We start from the raw sequence: 21,793 nt of genomic DNA on the forward strand, positions 1-21,793 counted from the left end.
ATTGTGTTGTTGTTGTTGTGAAGTGCCATCGAGTCGGTTCTGACCTATAGCGACCCTGTATAGGGTTTCCAAGGAGCAGCTTATGACCTTGAACTGCCGACCTTACAGTTCAATCGGCTTTGCAGTCTGGCGCATTAACCCACAGCGCCACACCAGGACTCTGGGTATTAATTGTCGATCCAAGCAAAATGAAGTTTTTGACAACTTCAATTTCTTTTCATTTATAATGATACTATTTATTAGTCCGGTTGTGAGGACTTTTTTTTTTTTTTTTTAACACGGAATTGCAATCCATATTGAAGCCTGTAGTCTTTGATCTTCATCAATATGTATTTAAAGTCCTCTTTATTAATTAAATTATACAAATAAAATAAAGTAGAAAATACAATAATGTTCAAGTCTTAAGAGTGAATATAATAAAATTGTATTTTATTATTTTATGGCACACAGAAGCCAGAGATTACAGCTAGATGAATTTACAGAAGCACTATTATCCAAATAAGCTGTGGCTTCTTATTTTCTCATGTCCATTAGTGTATGTTAAGGAGCTCTGGTAGCGTAGTGGTTACGAATCGGGATATGAACCTTAAGGTCAGCAGTTCAAAACTACCAGCCGCTCAGCGGAAAAAAAGATGAGTCTTTCTGCTCCCGTAAAGATTTAAAGCCTTGGAAACCTCGTACGGGGTCGCTATGGATCAGAACTGACTCGACGGCACTTAACAACAATTAATGTATGTTGGTTACTGGCCTGATCTGACGTCCCCCAAAAGTAGGTTCAGAGAAAGGAGACATTATATTAAGAAAAGGATTAGAGAAAAAAGACATACCAATAAAGAAAGGAATAACAAATAAACACATTGCCAAGTAATGTGTCACTGTGGACAACTGGTCTATAATTGCACTGGAGAATTCTAGGTAACTGTGAATGTGTACCAATGTTATCCCACCAGAGGGGCAAGGGATCCGTGGTATTCATACAGTGCTGCTGATTAATGAATGGTTGACTAATGTCACCTTAAGGATGACATCATTGATTCCCTGAAACTTTGAATCTACCACACAGGTTGTTACTACCTCTGTCTGATCCTGGAGAGTCAAACAGATAAAAGCTTGCAGGTCTAGCAAATATATTAGAACATAGCACACATCTAGTGAATATATGTGTGGCATTGTCACCCCTGCCATAGTTATTCAATGTATTAATATGCTACATTAGGTTTGTGTATAAATATAACAAAATCTGCCGTGTTGCTTTAAATAAAACCTAAACCTCCACCATTTTAATGGCAGGCTGTGGATAACTCATCATTACTTACTGGGGTGTCCTTTGCTTTCCTTAGTGACACCAATGACACCCTTTTTAGAATTCTGCCACTGTGCTCACTGCAGTAACAGGGCCAGTGTCACTCTTATTATTTCACCTGTTTTATTTTTGTGAAACTCAGCCGTTAGCCAGAATTGTCTGCGTGGCTGATGTAGCAATTGCTTAACGTTGAGACTCCTTCAGCTCATTTCTCTCAAGTAATTTCATTTCATCGTACTATCAGAATTGCTTCTATGGATTGGAAGGAGACCAGGGAGAAGGTGTTGGCACAAGCAATTTTGAATTAAAAATAAATTTATTGCACCATTCTTCCCTGTGAACACTACACCACCCTACTCCTTTCCAACTAGAATAAGTTTATATGTGTATGTTCATGGATACTGGCTGTGCATTTGTGTCTGTGTATGTGAGGGAGGACAGATATGGAGTATTTTCTGAAAAACGGAAACTAATCAAAAAACCCACAACTCAGTTCATACTTCATCTCCTTTGACCTAAGCTTGTAAAGCATATTTTTATGTCCCTTTTTTCCCCACAGTAGAAATTTTCTGATAAAACAGAATAACATTATGATTATATTGGTTAATATCACTGTTTTCCAAATTTACATACCAACCTCTAAAGATAGCCATGATGAAATTGAAGCATTCTCCCAACTTCTTCATTCTGAAATTGATCAAACATGCAATCAAGATGTATTGCTAATTACTGGTGATTGGGATACAAAGGTTGGAAACAAAGAGGAAGGATCAGTAGTTGAAAAATATGGGCTTGGTTACAGAAATAATGCTGAAGATAGCCCGATAGCATTTTGCAAGGCCAATGATTTATTCATTGCAAATACCTTTTTTTAAAAAAACAACAAAAAAGAAGACTATACACATAGACCACACAAGGTGGAATAAAACTAAAGCAAACTGACTACATCTGTGAAAAGAGACATGGAAAAGCTCCATATCATCAGCCAAAACAAGGCTGGGGCAGATTGTGGAATGGACCATCAATTTCCATATGTAAGTTCAGGCTGAAGCTGAAGAAAATTAAACTAAGTCCATAAGAGTCAAAATATGACCTTGGATATATCCTACCTGAATTTGGAGGCCATCTGAAGAATAGATTTGATGCATTAGACTCTAATAAGTGAAGACCAGAAGAGTTGTGGGATGGTATAAAGAACATCAAACAGGAAGAAAGCAAAGAATCATTTGAAAGCAAAAGAGAAAAGGAAAAGACCAAAATGGATGTCAGAAGAGAAAACAACTTGCTCTCCAGTGGAAAGATGCTAAACAAACAGAAGAAATGAGGAGGTAAAAGAGATGAACAGAAGATTTCAAAGGGCAGCTTGAGAAGACAAAGTAAAGTATTATAATAAAATGTTCAAAGATCTGGAGTTAGAAAAACAAAAGGGAAGACTATGCTTGGCATTTCTCAAGCTGAAAAAACTGAAGAAAAATTCAAGACTGGGGCTGCTCTATTGAAGGATTCTATGGGCAAAATATTGAATGACACTGGAAACATCAAAAGAAGATGTAAGGAAAACACATAGTCACTGTACCAAAAAGAAATGGTCGATTGTCAACCATTTCAAGAGGTAGCATATGATTAAGAACTAATGGTACTGAAAGAAATCCAAGGTGGACTGAAGGCACTGGAAATAAAAAGGTTCTGGGAATTGATGGAATACAAATTGAAATCTTTCAACAAACTGGTGCAGTGCAGGAGGCACTCACTCATCTATGTCACGATATTTGTAAGACAGCTACCTAGTCAACTGATTAGAAGACATCCATATTTGTGCCCATGCCTAAGAAAGGTAATCCAACAGGATGCAGAAATCACTGGACAATATCAATACCACATGCTATTAACATTTTGCTAATGGTAATTCAAAAACAGCTGCAACAGTACATTGACTGGGAACTGTCAAAGTTTCAACCTGGATTCAGATGAGGATGTGGAATGAGATATATCATTGCTAACAACAGATGGACCGTGACTGAAAAAGACAAGTCCTGAAAGAAGTTTACCTATACTTTATAAACTATAAAATGACTTTCAACTGTGTGGATCAGGACAAGCTAGTGGATAACATTGTGAAGAATGGGCATTCCAGAACACTTAATTGTGCTCATGAGGAACCTGTACATAGATGAAAGGGTATTTTTTCTAATAGAACAGGGGAACACTGAATGTTTTTAAATCAGGAAAGGAGTGAGCCAGGATTGTATTTCTTTCACCATGCTTATTCAATCTGCTGAGCAAATAATCTGAGAAGTTGGATTATATGAAGAAGGAAGGTCCAGGATCGGGCAGTATTTCATTCTGCTTGTGCGTAGGGTTGCTATGAGTCGGTACAGACTCGATGGCACCTAACAACAACAGTAACATTAACTTCCTATGATATGCAGATGATACAACCTTGTTTGCTGAAAGTGAAGAGGACTTAAAATACTGATGAAGATCAAAGAACACATCCTTCAGTATGTACTGCATTTCATTGTAAAGAAAACAAAAGTCTTCACCGCTGGACCAAAAAATAACATCAGGATAAAAGAAGAAAAGATTGAAGTTATCAAAGACTGCATTTTGCTTGGATCCACTATCAACACTAATGGAAGCAGCAGTCAAGAAATCAAATGTTGTATTGCGTTAGGAAAACCTGTTGTGCAAAACCTCTTCAAAGTGGTCAAGAGCCTGACTCAAGTCATAGTCTTTTCAATATCCTCATATGCATGTGAAAGCTGGAAGATGAATAGAGAAGATTTTAGAAGAATTAATGCACTCAAGTTATGGTGTTGGAGAACAATATCATGAATACCATGGACTTCAGAAGAACCAACAAATCTTGTTGGAAGTACCGCCAGAATGCTTCTTAGAAACCATGATGGCTGACTTGGTGTCTTATACTTCAGACAAATTCAGGAGAAACCAGCCCCCGGAAAAGAACATCATGCTTGATAAAGTGAAGCACCCTCAAAAAAGAGGAAGACCCCCCCCCCACAAGATGGGTTGGCACAGTGGCAGCAGCAATGGTCTCATGCTTAATAACAATTTTGAGGAGGCACAGGACCAGACAGTGTTTCCTTCTGTTGTACATAGGGTCGCTATCAGTTAAAACTGACTTAATGGCACATAAAAACAACAACAACCTTTTAAAAATCAAGCATAAAGGACATAGCCATAGAGGGCTAGAGCTGAGAGTGAAGCAGCCAGCAGATATGAAGTGAGGGGAGACGCACAAGAGCTCCCAAACTTGCAGATAGTACCCATTTGATCTAGTCTCAGTGGCTTCATAATCAGAACTCAACTAGAGGAAGATACAAAAGAAAACAATTTCTGACAAAGGAAACGAGGGTAAGTTGCTACAATTTGATGAACTTCACCTATATTCATGGAGGTAGTAGGTCAAGATACCAACAGAGAGGGAAGGAGTCTTCACATCAAGTATCAGTGCTATCCCCTCTGCATACAGGGTAGATAGGGATGAGCACTATCAAAAATGAGGGGGAGATAAAGGCTCGGAGTAACTGTCTTACCAGGTTTCTCAGGGAGTTTGGTTTAAGAGTGTGTTGGGGAAGATAGAGTCCCCATTGAATAGTTTTCATCTTGTCTAGATGGGTCAGGTAAAAAGAGATGGATAAGATTCTTATGATTTAATAGTGAGTAATTGTTATCATGACTGATTGCAACTGTCACAATTGTAAAGGTAGAAATCTGTAACAAAAATAGGGGAGTAGTTAATCTTACAGTCCAGAAACAGAGGACCCTAGGACCATTAACGGAGAAGAGCACAAGAGGAATGCGGGACCTTATCCAGAGAATCAGTGACACCAGAGATGGAGGCAGAAATGGGGACAGGGGGAGAGGGAGCAGCTGAGGGCTCTAGATTCATGGGAAGAGAGGGACTGAGAACAGTTGGCCAGGAGGCAGACTTGCAGAATGCGCCCTTTGATGGATGCCTGAAAAAAAAAAAAAAAAAGAGCTAAAATGAATAGAGAGAAATTCTGTTAACTGCTGGTACATAGAGGGGATTATAACCATTGTAATGAAACAAAGAATATGATTTGTTGAATGTCAAACTGATGATATGTCCTGTAAACTTTCCCTCAATTCACAATAAAAACTTTAAAAAAAAAATCAAGCACAGTATAATTTGTATTGGTAGTCAGTATTGATTATTCCCAGTCAACTGATGTTAATATTTCAACAGACTCTTAATACCCCTTATTTTGAATAAGGTTTCCATGAATCCTGAAACTCCTATTATCTTATAACTGCACAACATTTGTATTGCATTTGAGCTCTCTTGTGCACAGGGGGAAAAAATCAGCATTATGCTTTCCTTATTAAAAGACAGGTAAAGGGAAAGAGGGCTCAAAAGTGGATGGGAGTTTAATGTGCAGAGTTCATGTGTGTTTGTTTTGTTTTGAACAACTAGTTATAAATTCTGGATAGTTATAATAATGCAGTATCAACTGGTGTTTATAATCACTCTGAGGGCTGGTTAGTATAGTGACTACTTTCTTAATAATATATAGTATACACGGGACTTTATGACTCCATAAAATTGCTAAAATTGGATCACAGTTTGAACTAAGCATTCTACTGGGTGTGCTGAAGATATAGATTAAAACCATTTGAGGTGAAAACTACAATGGAAGAAACGGTTCTGCTAAAAATAAAATGGTTCAGTGCATAAACAATAGTTTTTAGACTGGTGATCTTTGCCTGAGCATTGGTCTCTAGATGCTTTCTTTTTACAATAGCTTGAAAGGTACTCTCTATTAAGGCAGAGATGAGTCTGAATAAGTGGTCTAGAAGGGAATGTTAGGGAAAATTAACAGGAAAGGACTTGGACAGAATGAATATGGAAGATGGGGTTAATGTGCTAATACTTGGCTGAAATATATACTTGTTATTAAGTCCAACTGAATTTTTCTATTTTGGAAGAAGAGTAATTTTTAAATAAATAAGTCAGTGTTGCTAGCTGTCTCTCTCTTAAATATATATGTATATATAAACTATACCTGCAAGCAGATCCTCATTGTTAAATTTTAAGCAAAAGCTTATATATTGCTTCTGAATTCAAAAAGAACAATTTTATTGGCAGTGTAAGTCATAACTGTATGACAGTGAATTACTGAATATGATTCTGCTAGTGATAGTCTTTGTGACTTCCACCAAATGACTGTGTATTGTAGTTGTCAGGTTCCGTTGAATTGGTTCAAACTCATAACTACCTCCTGCACAACAGAATGAGATACAGCCAGTCCTGTGCAACTATTATAGTTGCTGTGTTTGAGCATATTGTTAAAGCCACTGTGTCAATCCATCTTGCTGAGGGCTTTCCTTTGTTTTGTTGACCCTCCATTTTACCAAGTATGATGTCCTTCCCTATGGATGATCCCTCCTGAAAACATTTCCAAAATAAAGATATGAAGTCTCTCCATCATCACTTCTAAGGGGCAATCCTGCTGTACTTTTTCCAAAACAAATTTGTTCTTCTGGCTGTTCATGGTATATTCAATATTTTTTTCCAATACCATAATTCAAATGTATTGATTCTTCTCCAGTTTTCTTTATCCATTGCTCAGTTTTGCATGCATATGAGACAAATAAAAATACTATGGTTGGGTGGGACTATGCAAATGAGGGGCTTGTGGCCGCTTAAGGGAATTGGATAGCTTGTTAATAATGTAAACAAGGCACTTGGCACACTTGTTCAGGATGGGGCCATGCAAATAGGTGTGTTGAACCTTAACAAAGGGATTGATTAATTTTGCCATCCTGCTTGGCTTAAAATGAGTCATATCACAGGTAGAAAGGAGGACATAATGACCACATATGTGTCCTGTGGATCCAGCATTCCTGCCCTGAGGTCCTCCTAGACCAAAGGAACAGAGAGAGGAGGCCCGTAACACAATAGACAGCAAGAGATGGTGGTGTGAGACAGTGGAAACCTGGAGACTGACATGAAACAACATGGAGGGCTTCCTGGCCAATGGAGCAAGAAAGTTAACACCTTCAGGCAGGAGGCTTACTGGTGGAGTAGGGTGCATCTGACTGCTTAAAAACCAAACCAAAATCACTGCCATTGAGTCTGTTCTAACTCATACTACACAATAGGACAGAGCAAAACTGCTCGTTGGGAGTTCTGAGACTGTAAAGCTTATAGGAGCAGACAACCTCATCTTTTTCCCATGGAGCCAGCTGGCGGGATTGAATCAACTGAACTTGTTATTAGCAGCCCACTATACCACTAAAGTTCTTCTAGGCACTTATAAGCAAATCTAAAAGAGTTTTGTATCACCTTCGCAATCAGGACAGAGGCCTGTGAGAGGCCTAACGACAGACATGGCTAAGAAGAGGCTTTTCTGATTAAAGAACTCTGTACTAAGCATCTGTCAGTTTGTCATACTGTGGAGGCTTGTGTGTTGCTGTGAGTCTGCAAGCTATACTACGGGTATTTTAAATACCACCAGCATCAACCAAAGTGGACAGGTTTCAGCTGAGCTTCCAGATGAAGACAGACTAGGAAGAAGGAGAAAAGGACTACTTCTGAATATTTAGTCACTGAAAATCTTATGAATAGCAATGGAACACTGTTAACACCAGAATATTCAATATTCAACTCAACAAGAGCACCAGAATGTTGTCAGATATAGTGCCAGAAGATGAGCCTCTCAGGTTGAAAGGCACTAAAATATAACCAGGGAAGATCTGCCTTCTCAAAGTACACTTGAGTGTGATGACGCAAATGGAGTAAAAATTTCAGAACCTTCATTTGCTGATGGAGGACAACTCAAAATGAAGAGAAACAACTGTAAACATCCATTAATAATCAGAACATGGAATGTACAAAGTATTGTTGTTATTGTTAGGTGCCATCGAGTTGGTACTGATCCATAGTGACCTTATGCACAGTAGAATGAAACACTGCCCGATCCTGGGCCAACCTCACTACTGTTGCCACACTTGGTCCATTGATGCTGCCACATGGCCAATCCATCTCGTTGGGGGTCTTCATCTTTTGCTCTGACCCTCCACCTTACCAAACATGATATCCTTCTCCAGTTACTGTTCCCTCCTAACAATATGTCCAAAGTAGGAGAAACGAAGTTTGGCCATCTTGGCCTCCAAGGAGCACTCTGACTGCATTTCTTCCAAAATGGATCCATTGGTTCTTTTGGCAGCCCATGACACTTTCAGTATTCTCCTCCAACACCATAACTCAAAAGTATCAATTCTTCTACGATCTTCCTTATTCACTGTCCAGCTTTCACATGCATATGAGGTTATTGAAAATACCATGGTTTGGGTCAGGTGCACCTTAGTCCTCAAGCTGACATCGTTGTTCTTCAACACTTTAAAAAGGTCTTGTGAGCAGATTTGCCTAATGAAATACGTTGTTTGATTTCTTGACTGCTACTTCCGTGAGTGTTGATAGTTGATCCAAGAAGAATGAAGTCCTAGACAACTTCAATCTTTTCTCTGTTGATAAGAATGTTCTTTATTGGTCCAGTGGTGAGGATTTTTGTTTTCTGTACATTGAGATGTAATCCACACTGAAGGCTGTGCTCTTTGATCTTCATCAGTAAGTATTTTAAGTCCTCTTCACTTTCAGCAAGCAAGGTTGTATCCTCTGCATATCGCAGGTTGTTAATGAGTCTTCCTCCAATCCTGATGCCACGTTTTTCTTCAGAGAACCCAGCTTCTTGGATTATTTGCTCAGCATACAGGTTGAATAAGTATGGTGAAAGAATACAACCTTGTCACAAACCTTTCTAAATTTTAAACCATTCAGTGTTCCCATGTTTTGTTTGAACAACTGCTTCTTGGTCCAGATACAGATTCCTCATGAGCACAATTAAGTGTTCAGAATACCCATACTTTGCAATGTTGTCCATAGCTTGTCATGATCCACACAATTGAAAGCTTTTGTGTAGTCAATAAAGCACAGGTAAACATCTTTCTGGCATTCTCTGCTTTCAGCCGAGATCCATCAGACATCAGCAATGATATCCCTCATTCCACGGCCTCTTCTGAATCTGGCTTGAACCTCTGGAAGTTCTCTGTTAGTGTATGATTGTAGCAATTTCTGTATTACCTTTAGTAAAACTTGACTTGCATGGGATATCAAAGAGATTGTCCGATGATTTCCAAATTCCTTTGGGTCACCTCTCTTTGGAATGGGCACAAATATGGATCTCTTCCAATCAGTCGGCCAGATAGTTGTCTTCCAAATTTCTTGGCAGAGATGAGTGAGTGCCTTCTGTGCCACCTTACTTTCTTGAAAGATTTCAATTTTTATTCCATCAATTCCTGGTGCCTTGTTCTTTGCTAATTCCTTCAATGCACCTTGCACTTCTTCCTTCAGTATCATTGACTCTCTTGATCATATGTTACTTCTTAAAACAGTTGAACATTAGTCATTTCCTTTTGGTACAGTGACTCTGTGTATTCCTTCCATCTTCTCTTGATGCTTTCTGCATCATTCAATAATTTGCCCAGAGAATCTTTCAGTAACGAAAGTCGAAGCTTGAATTTTTTTCTTCAGTTCTGCAAGCTTAAGAAATGCTGAGCATGTTCTTCCTTTTTGGTTTTCTGATTCCAGATCTTTGCACATTTTGTTGTAATATTTGGCTTTATCTTCTCAACTTGATCTTTGAAATTTTCTGTTCAGCTCTTGGACCTCCTCATTTCTTCCATTTGCTTTTGCATCTCTATGCTGGAGAGCAAGTTTCAGTGTCTCTTCTGACATCCATTTTGACCTTTTCATTCTTTCTAGTCTTCTTAATGACTTTCTGCTTTCTTCATGTTTGATGTTCTTAATGTCATCCTACAACTCTGCTGGTATTCAGTCTGTAGTGTTTAATGTATCAAATCTGTTCTTCAGATAGATGATCTCTAAATTCAGGTGGGATGTATTCAAGGTCATATTTTGCCTCTGGTGGACTTGTTTTCATTTTCTTCAGCTTCAGTATGAATTTGCATATGACTAATTTAGTCTGCCCCTGGCCTTGTTTTGACTAATATATGGAGCTTTTCCATCGTCTATTTCTGCAGATGTGTTCAATTTGATTTCTATGTAATCCATCTCGTGAGGTCCATGTGTACAGTCATCTCATGCTGTCTAAAGAAGGTATTTGAAATGAACAAATCATTGGTTTTACAGAATTCTATCATGTGTTCTCCAGCATCATTTCTGTCACCAAGGGCATATTTCCCAACTACTGCTCCTTCCTCTTTTCTCCCAACCTTTACATTCCAATCACCAGTAATGAGCAATACATCTTGATTACATGTTTGATCGATTTCAGATTGAAGAAGTTGGTTTTCTATTTCCTCTTCACTTTCTTTAGTGGTTGGTGAGTAAATTTGAATAATAATGGTATTAACTGGGTTTCCCTGTAGGTGCATGGATATTATCCTATCACAGACAGGGTTGTACCTCGTGACTGATCTGGATATGTTCTTTTTGACAATGAACGCAACACCATTCCTCTTCAATTTGTCGTTCCCGGCATAGTAAACCATGTGGTTGTCAGACTCAAAATGGCCAATACCAGTCCATTTCAGCTCACTAATGCCTAAGATATCGATGTTTATGCATTCCATTTCATTTTTGAAACTTCCAATTTTCACAAATTCATACTTTGTACATTCCATGTTCCAATTTTCAGTGGATGTTTACTACTGTTTCTCTTCATTTTGTGTTGTGCCCCCATCAGAAAATGAAGGATCCGTGGTCTTTTTTCTCCCAACAGGCTTTACTCCATTCGCGTCATTACTGTCAAGTCTAGTTTGAGGAGGCAGCTCTTCCCCAGTTGCATTTTGAGTGCCTTCAAACCTGAGGGGCTCATTTTCTGGCACTATATCTGACAGTGTTTCTCTGCTGTTCATAATGTTTTCAGTGACTAAATATTCTGAAGTATTTCGTCACTCTTTATTCCTAGTCTTCATCTGGAAGCTCATCTGAAACCTGTCCACCGTGGGGGACCCTGCTGGTATTTAAAACCCGGTGGCATTGCTTTCAGAATCACAACTCACAAGCCACCACAGTATGACAAACTGACAGATGAGTGGTGGCCGTTTGGTTTTAAGTGGAAATTGTCACTTTAAATATTGAGGAAGTCTGTGTGCATGTGTAGTAGAACCATCCAAGGGTGGTGGTGGGGTGTCCATTTGCTCAGGCATCCCCTCTAGTCATCAGAATGGAGGTGTGCAGACTGTGAGAGACCAATGAACAGATAACAAAAAAAAGAAAAAAGAAAAAGGGAAATTGTCAAAAATGAAATGGAATGCATAAACATCGATATCCTAGGCATTAGTGAGCTGAAGCGGACTGGTATTAGCCATTTTGAATCTGAAAATCACATGGTTTACTATGCCAGGAATGACAAATTGAAGAGGAATGACATTACATTCATCATCAGAAAGAATATATCAAGATCTGTCTTGAAGTACAATACTGTTATTGATAGGATAATATCAATACACCTACAAGGAATACAAGGAGTTCTGGTAGCATAGTGGTTATGAATTGGACTGCTAACCTCAAGGTCGGCAGTTGGAAACTACTAGCTGTTCTGCGGGAGAAAGATGAGGCTCTCTGCTCCAGCAAAGATTTGCAGCCTCGGAAACCCTGTGCAGGGTCACTCTGAGTTGGAACTGACTCCACAGTGCTTAACAACAACAGCACAAGGAATACAGGTTAATAATACTATTATTCAAATTTATGCACCAAAGCTAAAAGTAAATGATGTTAAATAGAAGAATGCTATCAACTTCTTCAGTTAGAATTGAGCAATCAATCAAGATATGTTTATCGTTACTGGAGATTGGAACGCAAAGGGTGACAATAAAAAGGAAGGATCACTAATTAGAAAATATGGCCTTGGTGTCAGAAATGATGCTGGTGATCACATGATAACATTTTGCAACACCAATGACTTCTTCATTGCAAGTACATTTTTTCTTTTATTTTTAAAGTTTTGCATTAATTGGTACTTTATTTGCTTAAAGCCTAGACAATATTGTAAGTTTGAGAAGAAATTCACTGTGATATATAGATTGATCTTGCCATTTAAATTCTAGGATTTTTTTCACTTTTTTTTTTCCCCCAGGGGCAGAGGTGGGAAGGGAAATATACTTGGTAAAGTTTATACCAGAAACAGAGCAGATACACATATATTTTAAAAACATGAACAAACCATTAGAGAATGAGATCCAAAATCAAGAGTGATTTCAGTTTTGGTGGTCCCTGCCTTTTTTTCTTTCCTTTTTAAAAGTGTAATCTTCTTAAAGACTGCAGCAGGATAAAGGCTCACTGGCTCTCACCTCAGAAATACCAAGTAGTGAATATAAAAGAAAGCTTACCCCCCCCCCCAACAAGGCTTGACAATCCTTTTATCCACACCCTCCCCCAAGATAAAAATATGAGTACTTTGCACTCCAACTCAAAATTAGTCTTCATCTCCTACCTGCTTCTCATCAATGGAAGTTTTAATGCATGATTTAAAAAAAAAAAGAAATCGAAGCTCATGTATATAGGTTATAAAAGCTAATATCAGAGGACAATTGATTTTTGTTGTTGTTTTAAAGTACAGGCAGAGAAAGAAGCAATCATTTTTAATTAAAACCTTTCTGCACTTTCTGATTACTGTTCAACTTGTGTTCATCTTAAATCTTATTGCTTCACCACTGTGGTAAGCCTTCCATTAAAATAAAGAGATGGAGTAGTCAATCTGGTGATTCATTTGGCACGGCTTTCATTGGAGACTAGGGGTGGGTTGGAGGAGTGGGTGGCAAAGAGAAGACAAGATGACATCCAAAAAGTAACTTATACATACAATGGTTTTCTTTAAATAAAAAGAGAGAGAGAGAAAGAGAGAGAGAGAGAGAGAGAGAGAGAGAGAGAGAGAGAGAGAGAGAGAGAGAAAATGTTATCTTCAACAAATGGAAACACGCATTCAAAGCCCACACTTCAAGCCATAATCAAACCATGTTCTATCTTAAGACGGTTCTCTTTCTTTGTTAATAAAATCTCTCCCCAAACCATCGTCAGTTTTAATCATCCCCAGACTGGGATTCATCGTCAGACCCTTCATCCCCAGATTTTTCTGGTGGAGGGCTGGCAGATGTTTTCTTTTCTGGAGGGCTTTCTGGTTCCTAGTCGTCTTCTTTGGGGGAAGGAGTCTTTTCCTTTGATGCCTCTGAAGCTGTGGAACGGACGACTCACTTTCCCTTTGCCTTTCACTGGACTTGGTGTCACTCTTGCTTTTAGCCTGGGTCTACGCATTTTCTTTTCTTTTTGCTCAGGTTTGGATTTCTTAACCATCTTGTTGTTTATCTTTTTTTGAACTGCCATAGTCACTGTCATCATCGTCTTCCATTAGGAAGTCTTCACCACTGCCAGAATCTTTTTCATGGAATGGTGACTCGTCCTCTTCTTGTTCTTCCTCACTGCCCCCATCTTCCATAAGCATTTCTCTCTACTTAGAAGCTGCTTTAGAAGCTGCCTGTCGTTGCTGGCGCACATTTTTATGATCTTTTCATCGTCACTATCAACTGCTGAGTGAGAACCATCCTTCTTGGTCTTCACATCTTTTTCTTCTGAGTCCTCACTGTCTTCCTGTGAATTCTTTCCAGACCGCCTCTTAGTTTTAGCTTCTCGAGATAATCACATTTTCTTAGCTGAGGACTTGAATCTCTTCCATAATCTTCATCAGCATCGTCAGATTCCAGAAACTGAATAATCAACGACCTTCTTATTTCTGACAGGCCGAGACGTGTTCGTTGTCGAAACAGGACACAGTAGGGAAGCCAAACACCAGGACCCCACCCACTACCCTGCACGCTTGGTGCACTCCAAGGTACTGCTACTGCAGCTAAACCTTGAGCTCCTGGTTTCTCTTACTCCACCGCTCCTTGTTTCAGGGCCGCTTGATCAGAAGAGCCCCCGCTTCCCTGTCTCTCCAAAATGGATGCAAATACCTTTTTAAACAACACAAAAAACGATTTTACACATGGACCTCACCAGATGGCATACACAGAAATCCAATTGACTACATCTGTGGCTCGATATCATCAGGCAAAACATGACAGGAGCAGATTGTGGAACACACCATCAATTGCTCATATGCAAATGCAGGCTGAAACTGAAGAAAAAGAAAACAAGTTTACAAGAGCCACAAAGTGACCTTGAATATATCTCACCTGAATTTAGAGACCATCTGAAGGTCAGATTTGATGCATTAGACACTAAAGACCAGAAGAGTTATGGTATGACATCAAGATATCATCATACAGGAAGAAAGCAAAAGGTCATTAAGAAGACAAGGAAGAAGGAAAAGACCAAAATCGTTGTCAGAAGAGACTAAAAATTGCTCTCCAGCATAGAGATGCTAAAGCAAATGGAAGAAAAGAGGAGGTAAAAGAACTGAATAGAAAATTTCAAAGAGCAGTTTGAGAAGACAAAGTCAAATACTATAATGAAATGTGCAAAAACCTGGAGTTGGAAACTTAAAAGGAAAGAACATGCTCAGCATTTCTTAAGCTGAGGGAACTGAAGAAAAAAAAAAAAATCAAGCCTTGACTTGAAATATTGAAACATTCTATGGGCACAATATTGAATGATTAAGAAAATATCAAAGAAGATGAAAGGAATACACAGGGTTATTGCACCAAAAAGAAATGGTCAACATTCAACCATTTCAAGAGGCATCATATGATCAAGAACTAATGATACTAAAGGATGAAGTCCAAGGTGCATTGAAGGATTGAAGGCATTGGCAAAGAACAAGTCAGGAATTTATGGAATACTGATTGAACTCTTTCAACACACTGGTGCAACACTGGAGGCACTCATTTGTCTATGCCAAGGTATTTGGAAGACAGCTACCTGTCCACTGATTGGAAGAGATCTATATTTGTACACCTTCCAAAGAGAGGTAACCCAATGGAATGTGGAAAGCATTGGACAATATCAATATCACATGCAAGTAAAATTTTCCTAAAGATAACACAAAAATGAATGCAACCATACATTGACAGAGAATTTCCAGAGGTTCAAGCCAGATTCAGAAGAGGACCTGGAATGAGGGATATCATTGCTGATGTCAGATGGATCTTGGCTGAAAGCAGAATATACCACAAAGATGTTTACCTGTGCTTCATTGACTACACAAAGGTTTTTGACTGTGTGGATCATGACAAACTGTGAACAACATTGTGGAGAATGAGTATTCTGGAACACTTAATTGTTCTTATGAGGAACCTGTACATAAAACAAGAGGCAGTTATTTGAACAGCACAAGGGAACACTGAATAGTTTAAAATTAGGAAAGGTGAATGCCAGGGTTGTATTATTTCATCATGCTTATTCAGTCTGTATGCTGAGCAAATAATCCAAGAAGCTAGATTATATAAAGAAAACCGTGGCATCATAAGCAACTTGCAATACGCAGATGACAAAACCTTGCTTGCTGAAAGCCGAGAAGACTTTAAAGATGTCTTCTTTGAAGAAAATCAAAGACTACTCTTTGGTATGAGTTGCATCTCAATGTAAAGAAACAAAACCCCTTATCACTGGACCAATAAAAAACACCCATATAAATGGAGAAAGGGTTGAAGTTGTCAAAGACTTCATTAAGCTCAAATCCACCATTAAGTCATGGAAGCAGCAGTCAAGATAGCAAATGAGTATTACATTAAGCAAATCTGCTGCACAAGACCTCTTTAAAGTGTTTAAGAGCAAAGATATCAGTTTGAAAACTAAGATGAATCTGAACTAACAACCTCATAAGCATTTGAAAGTTGAATGGTGAATAAGAAAGATGGTAGAAAAATTGATACACTTGAGTTATGGAGTACTGTAGACAGTCAAAAGAACAAACAAATCTGTGTTGGAAGAGAAACAGGCAGATGCTCATTGGAATCCAAAATGGACTGACTTTGTCTCTCAGACATATTGTCAGGAAGGACTAGTCCCTGGAGAAAGACATCATGTTTGGTAAAGTAGATGGTCAGAGAAACGAGATGGATTGGTACAGTGGCAGCAGCAATGGGCTCAAGCATAACCACAATCGTGAGGTTGTTGGTGCAAGACTGGGCAGTGTTTTATTCTGTTGTGCATAGGTTTGCTATGAGTCAGAACTGACTTGATGGCACTTAGTAACAATACTTAGCATTTCTGAACCTGAATTATAACTTTTACTTCCCTGGTGTGGCACTATTGCAAACCACAAAGTTGGTGGTTTAAATCCACCAACTGCTCCTTGAAATTCCCATACAGTGTTGCTCTGAGTTGGAATCAACTTTTGATGGCACTTAAAAGCAACAACAACTTCCTTAGTCACCCCTAGAACTGTGAATATGGCCTGTGTGTGCTGTGTGGTCATTGTAATGAAATCCTGAACCCAGCAGAGATTTAGAGGGAGTCCCTGGGACAGACAGTTGGTGTCAAAATTAGTAAAAAAAAAAAAGTTGGAGGTGGAGACATGTCTGACTTCTACCTCATAGGAATCAGCCTAGAGCTGTTTGTTGATCTTGATCTTCTTCCCCCATTGTGAAGCTAGAGAAGGTCAGATGCTTCCATCCTCGTGCCATTCTTTTTTCCAACTTTTTCTTGTGAATTCAGTGATGTTTTACAAAGCAGATCATCAGTTTTACATTCAACAAATCTTATACTTTGCTTAATTACATGGTTGCAATCTTCTCTCTGTACCAACAGTTAATAGTATTTACCTCTATTTGCTTTTCTATTGTATACCTCCCTGTGTCTCCTGCTACCTTCATCTTTCCTCTGCTAACCCTCACTCTTGTATATTCCCTGTCCTGTCACCCATCTGAATGTATCTGTCCTCTAGCCTGTGAATAATTTTCTCTTCCTCCACCCCGTGACCATCATAGATTGTTTCTTTTATCAAGAAAACTTTTTTTTTTTTTTAACTTTTTACAACATTGGTCTCATGCAGTAATTATCCTTTTGTGATTGGCTAATTTCACTCAGCAAGCAATATCCTTCAGGTTAAACCACATTTTGAGTTGTTTCATAGGTTCATCATTACTATTCTTCAATTTTTAAAAATGTTTTATTGTGAATTATGTGATAGTTTACATGGGAGAACATTAGCTTTACATTCATCCTATCATATATCTTTTCATTGCCATGGTTACAATCCCCTCCATGCATCATGAACCAAGCAAAGGGTAGACCATGCAAGCCTTCCCCTTGGTCATCAGTACACAGCCCCTCTCCCTCTCTGGGTCTAGAATCCCCAGCCATTCCCTCTCTCCCTGTCGTTGTCTCTGCCTCCATCTCTGGCATCGCTGCTTCTCTGGGTAGGGTCCCGCACTCCACTCTTCTCCCTTGATGGTCCCAGGGACCTCTGCTCCTGGACTGCAAAGTCAATCACTCCCCTCCTTTTGCTACAAAATGTCTACCTTTAGATTTCCAACCCTCACAGTCAATCCTGATAGCAATTATTCACTATTGTACCACATGAGTGTTATCCCCATCTCCTTTCATCAGCCCCGCCCAGACAGATTAGATACTACTCAGTGGAGCTTTTACCTTCCTCCGGATCTAGGCTCCCTCTTGAATGCTTGCAAGCCAGTCACTTCTTGTCGTTGTAGCTCCCCCCATTTTGAGTAGCCAATGTCCAAGTTGCCTATCCTTGTCTACCCTGTGTATCAAGGGGGTGGGAATGACCCTCGCTGTAAAGATTTGTTCCCTCTTTTGAGCTACTGCATCCATAGGTGTAAGCCAAGTTCATCAAATTGTATCAGATCTCTCTGTTTTTCCTCTTCTTTCTTCTTCTAGTTGAGCGCTGATCATCCAGGCATTGAAGCCAGGTCAAGTGGGTATTATCTGCAAGTGTGGGTGTTCTTATGCATATGCCCTCACTTCTTATCAGCAGGACACTTCACTCTTCACTCTAGTCCTCTGTGGCTATGTCACTGACTCTGGGCCCAGGAGTCCCCAGGTCTTGCCACACTGCTGGCCAGCCAGATCTCCACCTGGCTTTACAGAAGTCTAAGAAGTCTTAGACTGCTGCTTCATTGCTGATTTTCCATCACTTCCCCTTATCAGTGACGAACTTGGTCACCAGTCACAGCGCATGTCTGCTCATGTATTCCCATTGAGTCTTAGTCTTGGAAGGGGGTTTGCCCTGAGGAAACCAACCACTTTCCTTGATGTCTCCTGGGCAGCAACTTGCTTGTTCTTGTAGTAGTCAGTCAGACTGTTGTTATTGTTTTGTATTTTTCCTGTCATTTTTTTCTCTCAAGAATATCTTCTGTTCTATTATTCTTTACTGATTTATAGTAGTCTACTGTGTATATCTATCAGAGTTTATTTAGTCATTCTTTGGTTGATGGATATTTAGGCTGCCTCCAAGTTTTTTATATGTCTCTTGTAGACAGCATATTGAAGGATCATGTTTTCTTATCCCTTCTGCTCTCTATGTCTTTTCCATTCCCTTTAATTCTGCAACTAAGTATACACATGGAAGCTTTTAAGTCAGTCACTTCATACCTTTGTATCCCCTGCCCCCATTTTTGATAACCAATGTCTATATTTCCCATCCCTATCAACCCAGTACAGTGAGGAAACAATGTTGTTCCTTGATATGAAGAATCCTTTCATTCCAGTTGGAATTTTAAGTCACCACATCATAGGCAAAAGTGTAGTTCATCAAATTGTAGCAATTTACACTTATTCTCAGTGTCAAACATATTTATCTTCCTTGGTTTGAGTTCTAGTTTTCGCCAACTAGCCAGCTAATCTAGGTCAAACCTCACACCATTTTTGTACAGCTATTTTAATTTTAGTTGTTCTGATGTTTAGTGACCCTGTATAGAATTTCTGAGGAGCAATTGGTAGGTTTGAACCACTGATCTTACGAATAGCAACCCAATGCTTATCCTACAGTGCCACACCAGGACTAGAAAATGCTAAAATTGTAGTTGAATATATTTGAGATTTATATCAGTAGAGCAAAACTAGTTCTACATGAGAACAGTCAACAGGCTAAATTAACGATATTGAGGAGTTAACAAAAGAAAAGCAAGCAAACAAACAAATAAAATACGCTGGAGAAAAAATTGCTTAAATAAAGATCAAAACCTGATTTACTGTAACTATATTGAAAACAGTCCATTTTTCCATTGATTCTAACAAATAACAAGACAGTTCAATGGTGGGGTAGAACCTTAAGTAAGTCTTCACTGCTTTCTCTTCCTGCAAGAAAAATTTCACTGTTTACTTTTCCTAGAAGAAAAACTTGACTGCTTTCGCTTCCTACAAAAGACAACTGTTGGAAACAAATATATGTTGAATAGACAAGTGAATGGAAAATATGTGTCTAGTGAGATATTTAATCTACCGTGTATGACAACAATTGCAAACTCAACTTACTTAGTATTTTCTCTTTTTAAAAATTATTTTAATATTAAGTTGACAGTTTTGTTCTTTTTCTTACTTAAGCGTCTCACTAGGTTTTCGTAAAAATACTGCTAAGTCATAAAACTTGTCTGGACTTCCATCTAGAAAAGATATTGATTGGCTTAAATCTATCTTGGTTTTAAATGTGTCCAATAAAGTGTAATTCTTAAGTACAACTTGACAAGCTAACTAACTGACTGGGAGACACAGACAGATTATTTTAAGCTTTTATGTACTTCTGGGGGAAGTGTAAATTGGCACTTAGGAAAACTGCTTGACAGAATCTACTAGGATTAAATATTTTATCAACTGTGAATGAACTGTCCTACTCCTAAATATGCATAAAACAGAAATTCATGCAATGTCCTCTGGAAGGCATGTGTTGTTAAGTGCCATCAAGTCGGGTCCAACTCATAGCCAACCTGAATAAGGTTTCTAAGGAGTGACTGATGGGCTTGAACATCAGACCATGCATTTAACAGCAACGTGCCTTTCTTACAGCACCACATCAGGACTCTGGAAGGCAAGTACAAGGATGTTATTTGGCAAAAAATTGAAACAACCATCCCTTCCACAGCACTCTCTGCTTCTAATCTGGGTTAGATAATTCATTGCAATTGTCATTGTTGTCGATAAGTGTCATCGAGTCAATTCCGACCCATAGCGACCCTGTATAGGGTTTCCAAGGAGCAACTGGTGAGCTTGAACCACATTGCAATAGCCACACAAAACTCTGACATCATACACACAGTTTACAATTCAGAATCAGAATTGCTCAAGGCACAGTTCTTTCTGTCAGGACAGTTTCATTTAAGTCATGTCCACAGGTAGACCTTTCTCAGGTACTTGGCTCCTGGGCCTGGTCTCTGCCTTGCTCCAGCAATGTTATGCAGATCTTTTAGGGTGTTGATAAATGCTAACAGGGCACATCACTCCACCATAAACCTCAGCTTGAAGGCACTTGGCTCTAGCTTCATGGACCAGACAAAAGAACAAATGAATCTGTGTTGGAGAAAGTGCATTGGGGGCGAAGACGATCAGACTGTGTCTTTCACACTTCAGACATATTATCAGGAGGGACCAGTTCCTGGAGAAGGATGTCATGTTTCGTAAAGTGGAAGGTCAGAGAAAAAGAGGTAGACTCCCAGGCACACTGACAGCAACAATGGACTCAACCGTAGCAACAATTGTGAGGTTGGCACACAACAGGGTAGTGTTTCTTTCGTTGTTCATAGGGTCACTATGAGTTGAAAGTGACTCAATGGCATCCAACAACAATAATAATTACATAAATGTTTTAAATTGTATGGATCATTACAAGTTATAGACAACATTGTGGAGAATGAGTATTCTGGAACACTGAATTGTTCTCATGAGGAAACTGTACATAGACCTAGAGGAAATTGTTAAAACAGAACAAGGGAACAGAATGGTTTAAAATTAGGAAAAGTGTGTGCCAGGGTTGTATTCTTTCTCCATACTTAGTCAATCTGTATGTTAAGCAAATAATCCAAAAAGCTGGATTACATGAAGGAAAACGTGGTGTCAAGATTGGAGGCAGACTCATTAACAACCTATGATATGCAAATGATACAGCCTTGCTTGCTGGAAGCAAAGAGGACTTAAAGTACTTACTGATTAAGATTAAAGACCACAGCCTTCAGTATGGGTTGCACCTCAATGTAATGAAAACAAAAATCCTCACAACTGGACCAATAAATAACATATATAAAAATGGAGAATAGATTGAAGTTGCCACAGACTTCATTTTCCTCAGATCAACCATCAACACTCATGGAAGCAGCAATCAAGAAATCAAGTAACATATTGCATTAGGTAAATCTGCTGCATAAGACCTCTTTAAAGTGTTCAAGAGCAAACATGACAGTTTGAAGACTAAGGTTTGCCCGATCCAAGCCATGGTATTTTCAATAACCTCATTTGCATGTGTAAGTTAGTCAGTGAATAAGGAAGACCATAGAATAAGTGATGCATTTGAATAATGGTGTTGGAGAAGAGTA

General features: G+C 38.9%; 1 pseudogene; it reads right to left on the minus strand.

The window, feature by feature from the left end:
* Positions 1-13,393: 13,393 nt before the first annotated feature.
* Positions 13,394-21,793, minus strand: part of LOC102827870 — a 53,022-nt pseudogene continuing 44,622 nt past the window's right edge.

This window comes from Chrysochloris asiatica, unplaced genomic scaffold, assembly GCF_000296735.1.
Source record: "Chrysochloris asiatica unplaced genomic scaffold, ChrAsi1.0 scaffold00039, whole genome shotgun sequence".
NCBI lineage: Eukaryota > Metazoa > Chordata > Mammalia > Afrosoricida > Chrysochloridae > Chrysochloris > Chrysochloris asiatica.